This window comes from Rhincodon typus, chromosome 21 (assembly GCF_021869965.1).
Source record: "Rhincodon typus isolate 14 chromosome 21, sRhiTyp1.1, whole genome shotgun sequence".
Taxonomy (NCBI): Eukaryota; Metazoa; Chordata; class Chondrichthyes; order Orectolobiformes; family Rhincodontidae; genus Rhincodon; species Rhincodon typus.
This window is the reverse complement of record NC_063352.1, coordinates 46,294,398-46,306,169: the sequence shown is the minus strand read 5'-3', so window position 1 is coordinate 46,306,169 and position 11,772 is coordinate 46,294,398.

The following is an 11,772-nucleotide window of genomic DNA, read 5'->3' as shown; positions in this document are numbered from 1 at the left end:
ATGAAACCAAACAACATCAGTTCCATCATCAACAGTATTAGGCATCATTGTAGGTCAAAAAAGAATGAATTAGCCATTACATTTCAATCAGACATGTGTGCATATATACAATAAAATCCATGAAAGCTATTAGATTTGACATTCTAGATTTGATTCCAGATTGAAGCCAGTTGATGAGTCAATTTGAATCAATCAAGTCAACAATTTATTGAAATTTTTTCCCATATTTTTCACTTTTCATTATCGTTTTTCTGTGTTTATTCAATACATATGCTCTCAGGGCAAAACAGAATCATACGAAAGTGCATCTAATCTAAACAGACTACCCAGATAGTTCAATGAACTGATGATAACACATTTGCAAGTCAAGACAACACTTCAACAAAACGACAATTGAGTGTTATATTACAGTCTGTCTGATTGAGGCAATAAGGTTCAAACCAATATGGCCAATGTTATTCAAACATGCCTTATTTCCCTTCCCATTATTATATCCTAGAAAGATACAGAAATGAAAAAAGGTCATTTATCCACCCAGTTTTCCCTATCATCCAGTTTTTTTTTTGTTTCTGGAGTTAGCCTTTCAATATTTTAAGCAAGTGTTTCTTTGTCCACATTTATATTCGCTATCGATCCAATTCATTCACTTCCCCTTTGAAAGTTTTAAGGGAGTTTAACCGAGCATAATTGAGCCATGGAAGTGTACAGTATTTCAAAGCAGAGAAAAGAAGCTAGATCTGTGGAGCTGCTGAGTTCTCAGGCAAAAGACCACTCTACTAAAGGCTCAGCAACTATGTAGAAACACGGCCAAAGAATTTTAAAGCTATTTAAGCAAAATCAGTGGCTTCCCACTGAGAAAAATTCCTGTAACATTTACAAACTAATAATGTGCCGAAGACATGAGGCAATTCACATCCTGTTTGTTAAAGCCTTGTCTTAGAACTTATTAAATTACTTCAGATGCTTAACTATTCACGTCCATGCTAACCAGATATCCTAAATTAAGCTAATTCCGTTTGCCAGCATTTGGCCCATATCCCTTTAAACCTTTCCTGTTCATGTACCCATCCAGATGCCTTTTAAATGCTGTAATTGTACCAGCCTCCACCACTTCCTCTGGCAGCTCATTCCAAACACGCACTACCGTCTTCATGAAAAAGTTACCTGTCAGGTCCCTTTTAAATCTTTCCTCTCTCACCCTAAATCTATGCCCTCTAGTTTTGGACTTCCCTACCCTGGGAAAAAGACCTGGGCTATTCACCCTATCCATGTCCTACATAATTTTATAACCCTCTATAAGGTCACGTTCAGTCTCCGACGCTCCAGGGAAAATAGCCCCAGCCTATTCAGCCTCCCCCTATAGCTCAAACCCTCCAACCCTGGCAACATCCTTTTAACTCTTCTCTGAACCCTTTTAAGTTTTACTACATCTTTCCTATAGCAGGAAGACCAGAATTGAACATGTTATTCCAAAAGTGGCCTAACCAATGTCCTGTACAGCCGCAACATGACCTCCCAACTCCTATACCCAATGCACTAAAAGTGTACCAAATGCCTTCTTCACCACCCTGTCTACCTGTGACTCCTCCATTAAGGATCTTTGAACCTGCACCCCAAGGTCTCTTTGTTACCCCAAGGACATCCCAAGATCAGATGGTTCCAGTTAGTTGAATTCCAGCTGTGTTGGTTCTCAAAGCTGGACTAACATCAATAAACTCTGCCTGGGTTCCTGCTACTGGGTGTTATCCAATAGAGTTGGCTCAGCAACGTATGGCGTCCAGCCTCCCACTGCCCTCGCTCAGTCAGATAGTCTCGTTCTTTCTATCCTACTCCAACAGTTTTATTCGTTAATAGACATAAATGAATAATTCCATTTTTTTAGAGCTTCTCTGACTTTCACTATCCTCATGATCATAATGCTGATCATAATGCCCAAGATAAGCTGCTTACTCAATGCTTGCGCCATCAAACTGATTATTTTCATCTCTGTAACTTTGCTGTAAGTTGTCTCTGTCTCAGTTCATCTGCTATTAAAACCCCCATACATGCCATCATTAACTCTAGCCTTGATTATTCTCTCCTACATTTACTGTACAGTTAAAGGCAGAAGCCTTAGAAGCATGAATGTGCAGAGGGGTCCAGGGGTAAAAAAGAAAGGTAAAAGTGGGTAATTTTAATGTAGATACGACAGGAAAGTTTATTTACTCAGGTCAGCATGGACGAGTTGGACAGGAGGGTCTGTTTCCACGCTGTACAGCACTGTGACTCTACTCAGAGGCTGGTAAGTGCCTGGAATACACTACCAAAGGAACTGGTGGAGGCAGATATAATAGCAACATTTAAGAGGCACCTGGATAGATATATGATTAAGCTGGAAATAGAGGGATATGGACTGCGTAGAGGCAAAAGGTTTTTAGTCTAGAAAGGTGCCATGTGTCAGCACATTCTTGGTGAGCCAAAAGGCCTGTTCCTGTGCTGTACTGTTTGTTGTTCTTGGTACTCCTGGATCATTGCCACAGTTTACTCTCTGAACATTTAATGACGCCCAAATCCCCCCTGTCCATGTCCTACCTCATTCTCCTATTGATGTGATGTAGTTTTTTTGTATGTAACATATTTTCCATATGTAGCATATATCACAATGACTTGGATTCTTATTAAGACAGATATTTCGAGGTTTATTAACAGATAATTATATACCCTAGATACGATATCTCAGACATGAATGGGACTGGGTTGCATACTTACTTTGATCACTATAATATATGCAGTTGACTGGCTGAGTAACTGACTGCTGAGATATATAGTTAACTGCTGACTGTCTGTACAGAGAATAAGATGGAGATCTGTTATACTATGCTATTAGCCATTAACTGACTTAAAGATATGGTGCCTTTTTCGAGATGTGTGCAATCACACTACAGCTCTCACCTCTGTGGTTGCTGATGTACAATAGCTCTTAGTCAAGAATATTTTGATAGTAGAATTGTTTTCAAATCCCTCCATAGTCTCCCTCTTCCCTATCTCTACTCTCCTCCAGGTCTTACTTAGCTTCTATACTTCTGGTATCTTGTGAAGCCCCAGTGGTAACTGTGCCTTCAGCAGCCTGGTCCCGCTTTCTGGAATTTTCTCCTTGACCTGATCCTTTCTACTGTTAGAGCTGCCACGACAGGGTGGAGCAAAATGGCCGACAACTGCCCTGACTAACTCTGCAGCAGAGTAAGGTTACAGAAGTTTCGTGCATGTGGGAAAATACTTGCTTAATATAGTCTCTGCAAGTCGAACAATAGCAGGTTTGTCTTAAGTGAGATAGAATGTGCAAATGGCAAATGTTATCCATTTTGAAAAGCTGCAAGGAGAAAGATAAGGAAGTCTGTGAAAACATCATGACCAAGGCTGAACTACCAGACTGTCCATCTCTTTAAGATGCTGTACCAGAGAGCCAATCACAAGGGATAACCGGTCAATGCTGACCAATAGTATCAAGGTCGGCGGGGGGAGTGGGTTTGTGTGCTCTAAGTTTTAACTGTATACAATCTGAAGATTTTGTGTGCTTTACTGTGAAGAAAATCTGAAGCTGTAATGAAGTTGTACCAAAATAAAGTTGTCCCTGAATCTACTACCAGACTCGGACTCTCATTAAAAAAGTATGAGACCTAACACAACCCTGCTTTATTCCTTTAAGGCAACCTTTAAAACCTACCATTTCGACCATGCCTTTGGTCATCTTAATCTCCCATTGTGACTCAGTGTCTTATTTTGGCTTATAAACCTCCAGTAAAGTGGCCAGGGGTGGTTTATTAAATTACAGACATAACTACAAGTTATTATTATTGTCCTGGTGTTAGCTGCGAGTTAAATATGTCAGTGAGGTGGAGAAAGAAGCTTGACATTTGCTGTTGACAGCGTTAGTCCCACATAATAATTACAAAATCTCATTGTCTAACTTCACACACAAAATTTATTCCCTTAGAAAATGATAGCAGACTTGGTGTCTGCAGGAAAGGTGAGGAGAGAACTAAAGTATGAGAGAAATAAACTTAAGAGAGCTAAATCATGTGCTGGCTTATTGGTTAGCACTGACACGTTATGGCGCCAGGGACTTGGGTTTGATTTGCCCCCTCAGGCAACTGTCTGTGTGGAGTTTGCACGTTTGCTCTGTGTCTGTGCAGATTTCCTTTGGGTTCTCTGGTTTTCTCTCACAGTCCAAAGATGTGCAGGTTGGGTAGATTGGCCATGGGAAATACAGGGATAGGATTGGGTTTGGGTCTCCATGGGATGCATTTTAGAAGGTTGGTGTGGATCTGATGGGCCAGATGGCCTGCTTCCACACAGTATGGATTCTATCTGTGACAACATTTTCTGCTATCACATCCACTGATGTTTTCTAAAAAAAAACCCTCAATTTGTAAAGGAATAAAACCAGAGAATGCTAGAGAAACTCAACAGGTCAAGCAATATCTGGGAGAGAGAGTTAAAGGACGAATTTTGCCAGAAATAAGTTGAGTCAATTTTGGACAGTTTTCTGGAGGGTGTCTGAAACAAGGTCCAATGTGTTTTCTCACACTACTTCTACTCCTCGCACAGAAGTTGAGCAGCACAAAGAACAATTTCTGCAATCAGCAGAGGACAGGTTACATAAACTAGGATTTGTACTTCTTTCAATATAGCAATGCTTTCAATTCATTAGCGTTTCTGAAAAATAATTAGTAACCTTTGAAAGTAAAAGCAAACTCTGTCAGACAGCTGAGTAACAGTCTGCTGTACAAAAATGAGACATCTTGAAAGGTTATCAGTGTATGTTGTCAGTAGACCATGATGTCTATACATGCTGAAAGTTCAGATTCTGCAAGATAATGTTGAATTGTAAAGAGTTTACAACACAAGACTAGACTATTTGCTTCAATGTCACTGTGAAAGGTCTACACAACCTTCTACTCAATACTTCATCTCTATCTTCTCCCATATCCCTCCAAAGTCTTCTTATCCATTTTATGCATCAAGCCTTCTCTTTAAATGTGTCAACAATGTCTGCTACTACCACTCTCTGTTCTAAATTCTGGCAATATCCTTTGTCTTCCAAGCCCTCTCAACTTTTAGAGTCACAGAGTCATAGAGCTGTACAGTACAGAAACAGACACTTTGGTCCAACTCATCATGCTGTCCAGGTATCCTAAATTAATCTAGTCCAATTTGCCAGCATTTGGCCCATATCCCTCTAAACTCTTCCTATCCATGTACCCATCCAGATGCCTTATAAATGTTGTAATTGCACCAGCCTCTACTAGTTCCTCTGCCAGCTCATTCCATACACACACCACCCTCTGCGTGAAAACGTTGCCTCATAGGTTCCTTTTTAATCGTTCCCCTCTCACCTTAAGCCTATGCCCTCTAGTGTTGGACTTTCCCACCCCAGGGAAAAGACCTTGTCTATTTACCCAATCCATGCCCCTCATGATTTTATAAACCTCCATAAGGTCACCTCTCAGCCTCCAACACTACAGGGAATATAGCCCCAACCTATTCAGTTTCTCCCTACTTCCAACTCTGGCAACATACCTGTAAATCTTTTCTGAACCCTTTCAAGTTTCACCACATCTTCCCATAGCAGGGAGACCAGAGTTGAATGCAGTATTCCAAAAGTGTCCTAACCAATGTCCTGTACAGCTACAACATGATGTCCCAACTCTTATACGCAATGCACTGACCAATAAAGGCAATTGTACCAAACACCTTCTTCACTATCCTGTCTACCTGCGACTCCACTTTCAAGGAATTATATAGCTCTACCCCAAGGTCTTTTTTAGTGGTGCTGAGAACAAAACTGCACACAGTAAGCTAGGTGTGGTAGGTCCAAGGAACAGAATGTAATTTTAACATTACCTCTCTCATGTTTTACCCCAGCTGTCTGAACGCTAGTAACTTGTTTGCATGCTTTAAGGCCTTATGAATCTTTGTTTATGCCTCAGTGATTTTTTTATCCGCATTCCAAGATCTCATTGTTCCTCTGTCCCATTTCGAATCGATTCCCCCCTCCTAAAATGAACCAGCTGACCACTCTCATGGGAAGATGCTGAGATGCAATAGTCCTGGCCAGAGCTTGCTTTTAACTGGTTTCCAGTGAGCAAAAAAATGCATTTCTAACAAACAAAAAATCAGGACATAGATTTCCTATTCAGCGTGCCCAGCGAGCATCACTCCCTGACTGGATGTGCCCAATCAATGTATGAATTAAATGCCAACAATACACCTTGTTATGGATGAGTTTAACTATGATGTAAATCCATAGCTGATTGCAGCTTGTAACCTGGGCAGATCATTGCATAAAAATGAATATTTGTTGATTTAAGGAATACAAACATCTAGGAATTTGTTTTTTGCTCTGTCCAAAACTGGAAAGAGGCCAAACCGTGATATCATACTGTGAGTTACAATGCTTTCTTCTGCTATTTGGAAGGTTTAATGCAAAAGATTAATAGCAGTAAGAACCAGGAGAAGGTGGGGGAGAAATGAATTTTTATTGCTACATTTTGCAACTAATGAAGTGGATATATGAGTGCTTTGCACTTATCCAGTTTTAAAAGGTCATGTATGAACTCTGCAATCATATCTTTTAGTGCCTACCTCTAAATCTTTTCTTTTAGGATGTATTGATGCACTACACAAAGAGTACTAAATGTAGTCCAAGACTAGACAGCGGGCAGTCATATCATTCTATTACTTTAAGAAGTGCAGGAAGTTTTCAGAATGTTATCAGGTTTTGCAGATGACACTGACAGTGTACGTTTTGAATCCCAAATATCTAAAGTCATAATATTTAACAATATGAGCAAAACCTTCAAACAGATCTCACTGCCTACTTTGTTCCTGTTAACCTTTGATGTTAACTGTCAATAATTATTCAGGATCCCTCTGCACTTGAACGCAAAACCTTAAACAAGTCTCTATACTTAAACATTAACATCAGAAATTCCCCTGGTGTCTCCGCCAAATCCCACAGAAATCCATGGCGTAACAGCCCCAGGGGCAGGAAAGATAGGAATAAAGTTGTGTCAATCTATGATTGTAAAATAACTGACCAAAGCAAGGCAAGTTCAGTATGTAGGAAATAGGAGAGTGTTTGTTTCACTGCTAGGGAAACAATGGAGAGAACAGCCAGAAAGGAGAACCATAGAATCCCCCCCAAGTGTGGAAGCAGGGCATTCAGCCCTTTGAGTCCACACCAACTTCTCTGAATAGCATCCCATCCAGACCCACACTATCCCTGCATTTCCCATGTCTAACCCACCTAGTCTGCACATCTCTGGGCAATTTAGCATGGCCAATCCATCTAACCTGCACATCTTTGGACTGTGGGAGGAAACTGGAGCACCTGGAGGAAACCCACGCAAACACGGGGAGAATGTGCAAACTCCACACAGACAGTCGCCCGAGGGTGGAATTGAACCTGGATCCCTCGTGATGTGAGGTGGCAGCACTGAGCCATCGTGCCGCCCAGTGATCAGAAAGTTAAATTAAAAATCAGAAGTCACATGACTACAGATTATAGTCCAGCAGGTTTATTTAAAATCACAAGCTTTCAGAGAGCTGCTCCTTCATCTGGTGGAGTGGCAAAATCAGAAATTGCTAGCAAAACACCGCATCTGTGGGAAGAAAGCTGAGTTAACGTTTCGAGCCCAGTCTCTCTTCATCAGAGCTGTTAACAGCTAGGAAACAGTGGCATTTATGCTGGAAATTAAAGCTAAAGTTAAAACTCTAATTTCTGCATCGCCCATTTAAAGTTTACCATAAATCAGTGCATTAACATCGAAATGGAAAAATACAAATGTCCTCCGTTTGTTCTGCTACAAATCAATCCCCAGTCTGTGTATTGCATTGATTAGTGTGTGCTACCTGCTTCGTATGACAAAAGCAGGGATAGTAAATGCTGAGAGAACGCATTCACACACACTAACCTGAAGTGAATGTAATTCCACAATGGAAATACAGTTTAGGTTCAAAAGGATTCAAACTAATGTCTGAAAGATGCGACAAGCTGAAGTATTAGTATTCATGTAAGGAGGTCTGGGAAAGATATGATTAGATAAATGGAAGCCAGTGTGTGACTGGGTGAGTGACATGCAAGCTGTCCTTTCTGATTTGAAGGGAACTTCATGGTAATTACAATGTAGATCTGTCAGGGTGATAAATGAGTTTCTTCCTTTACTTTAATACCCCCAATTTACAGCTCATCTAGATTTAATGTCAACACTGAGCTTCAGACAACACATTTACAAGCAGTAATTTTTTGCTAAACCGTTGATGAATGCAGAATCATTGTTTGGGTTCATGCAGCTTCAGGCTGTAATGATGGCACTGTGTGGAAAGCTTATTGAATTGCTAAACATCACGTTAAAAAAAAGACATCAGGACTTATCCCCAATATTTCACTGGTAACCTTTCAGCCGATGGTCCTGCTGAAGTTATGAAAGAAATGCGGAGGGAATTTTTGGTAAATTAAAGGGAATTGTAAAATGAAATAGCACAAATGTTTCAATGCAGTGAGCACGAGCCAAAACAAGACCATCAGATTCAAGATTCAACTTACCTCAAACACAAAGATACAAACTTCTGAACAGATACTGACGAAGACTCGAAACCTTAACTCTCTCTTCACAGGTTCTGCCAGACCTGCTGGTTTCTCCCGAATTCTTTGTGTTTGTTTCAGATTTCTAACATCCTCAGTATTTTGATTTGGCACAATGATACAAATCTATTTAGAACAGGTAGTAGGAACTGCAGATGCTGGAGAATCTGAGATAACAAGGTGTAGAGCTGGATGAACACAGCAGGCCAAGCAGCATCAGAGGAGCAGGAAGGCTGACGTTTCGGGCCTAGACTCTTTTCTGAAGAAGGGTATCTACAGCATGGAAGCAGGTCATTCAGCTTCTCTGAAGAGCATCCTACCCAGGCCCATCCTATACCCCATCCCTGTAACCATGCATTTCCCATGGCTAACCTACCTAGCCTGCACATCGCTGGACACTGGACAACTCAGCATGGCCAATACACCTAACTAACACATCTTTGGACTGTGGGAGGAAACTGGAGCTTGTTTTAGATTTCCTGAGTCTGCCATTCTTTGTTTTCAGTTTGGATCATCTTCTTTGTTTTAATTTGATAATTAAAGTGACAGAAAGACAGGTCAACATAAGATCATCTTGAGCAAACTTGAATGTGTACCTCAGGTTTAGTAACTCAAAAAGCCCACTGTTTGAAACTGAATCCAGATAGAAAAAAGACTTGGATATCACTGCCACTGAATCTTTCAAAGAGCTTACAGAGAGGGATTTTTGAAGTGCAGACACAGATGTGATGTAGGAAACAGATATAAATATGCACACAACAAAATGTGTGTAAACAACGATGTGATAATGACCAAATAATCTCTTTTCTTGTAATGTTGAACAAGGGATCAACATTGGCTGGGGCAATTTGCAATTTGAAAGCAAAATGCTGATTCGATGTTTACCGTTACACAGTTACCTTCATGAATGAGGTACAGGTTCGGAGAAAAGGGGGAACATCTGAAGAAAATGGGGTTGGGGAGGAATTACAGCCTGGTGACAGGGATTTTAACAGTACTACTGATGAACTGTTGAGAGGTACCTTGAGGCTTATGTCCTTACCTTCTGATGCACTTTCATTTGTACGATCTACTTTTCTGAAGGCACAAACCATTCAATGATTTAATTTAAAATGAGTTATTTTGCCTTCGCTGAAGCAATGCTATTGATTCACTTGAGAAACAGTTGCTGCCAATGTCAATGTACTTTGTTACTAAAGCAAACGTAGTCTTTTCAAAAGTAAAAGCAATTGTGTGAGGAGCCACATCAATAGCCTTCTCTGCTAGTTTTGTACTCCCATTCTGAAACAATGCAATTTGTAGCCTTGATGTACAAACGCCAACCCTGTAGGATTGTCCAAAATTGACCTCTGCTACCAGCAACCGGGAGACATTATCATAGGAATATTATTATGAATTGTTTCTTTATCTACTTTGAACACATGCAGAATCCTTACAGTGTGGAAAGAGGTCATTTGGCCTATCAAGTCTGCACCAATCCTCCGAAGAACATTCCACCCAGACCCCTATCCTAACCTCAATTCCCATGGCCAATTCACCTAACCTGCACATCTTTGGACCGAGGGAGGAAATTGGAGCTCCTGGCAGAAACTCATGCAGATCCCTTTAGCCAACTCCTTCTTGAAATTGTTCAATACTTTGGCCTCAAGTGTTTTCTGTGGTAGTGAATTCCACAGGCTCACCACTCCCTGGGTGAAGAAATTTCTCCTCATCTCACTCCTCCACAGATTCATAGTCGTAGAGTCATATAGATACTTTGGTCTAACTAGTCCACTACATGTTCCCAAACTAAACTAGTCCCACCTGCCTGCATTTGGCCCATATCCCTCCAAAACTTTCTTATTCATGTACTTATCCAAATGCCTTTTAAACATTACAACTATACCTGTATCCACCACTTCCTCTGGCAGTTCAATCCACACACGAACCACGCTCTATTTAAAGAAGTTGCCTCACATGTCCTTTTTAAATCTTTCTCCTCTCACCTTAAAAGTACGCCCCTTAAAAATACATGGCCTACCCTGTATCCTTAGACAGTGACCCCTGGTTCTGAACTCCCCCAGCCATTGGGAACATTTTCCCTGCACAATGAACATTAGTAAACAGTCCTAGCGATGGCTGTGAGGAAGATGTAATGACAGGCATGGTGTTAAGATCCAGCTAGTTTCCACAATTCACAAGCACATTCCAAGATCTTATATACAGGCTGCATAAGGTCCTGGACCTACTGGACTACAGATTGCTCACATTATCTTACAGGTAATGCTGCCTTTCTTGGGTAATGTCGCTGAGGTGGGCAGGGGAGCTATGCTCCCTCTAATATTTCCTGCTGCTGTGGGGATCCCTCCGGTCTGTGTGTGACAGCCACTTCCATAACCATGCAGCTTACAGGGAACATTGAAGGAAGGAAAAAATTTTCCTATCATACTTACAATCCCTTCCTGCCTGTGTGCCACATGGTTAGTGGAGCATCCACCTGAATCAGGGCAACGATGTAAAAGGTCCATAGACAGACAAATTGCCATTCCTGATGTGGAACTCCATATTCCAAAGCTTGGAGGCCTCTGCTTAAATCTTATTTGTGTATGTGTGTGTATATCTGCCTGTGTTGTGTTTCTCTGTGTATTTGTGTGTGTGTGTGTGTGGGTGTGTGTGTGTGTGCGTGCGCGCGTGTGTTGTGTGAGTGCGTGTTGGGGGTGCGTGTGTGTGTGTGTGAGTGCATGTGTTGGGGGTGCGTGTGTGTGTGAGTGCATGTGTGCGTGTGTGTGTGTGTGTGTTGGGGGTGCGTATGTGTGTGTGTGTGTGTGTGTGCGTGTGTGTGTCTGTGTGTGTGCGCGTGTGTGTGTGTGTGTGCGTGTGTTGGGGGTGCGTGTGTGTGTGTGTGTGTGTGTGTGACTGTCTGTCTGTCTGTTGTCTGTGTGTCTGAGTTGTGTTTCTCTGTGTATTTGTGTGGGTGCGTGTGTATGTATGTTTGGGTGTGTATGTATGCCTGTGTCTGTTTGTGTGTGTGTCTGAGTATATATGTGTGTTGTGTGTGTGTTTGTGTGTGTCTGTGTGTTGTGTGTGTGTGCTTGTATGTGTGTGTGTCCGTGTGTTCCTGTTTGTGCTTGTGTGTGTGTGGGTGTGTGTGTGTGTGTGTGTGTGTG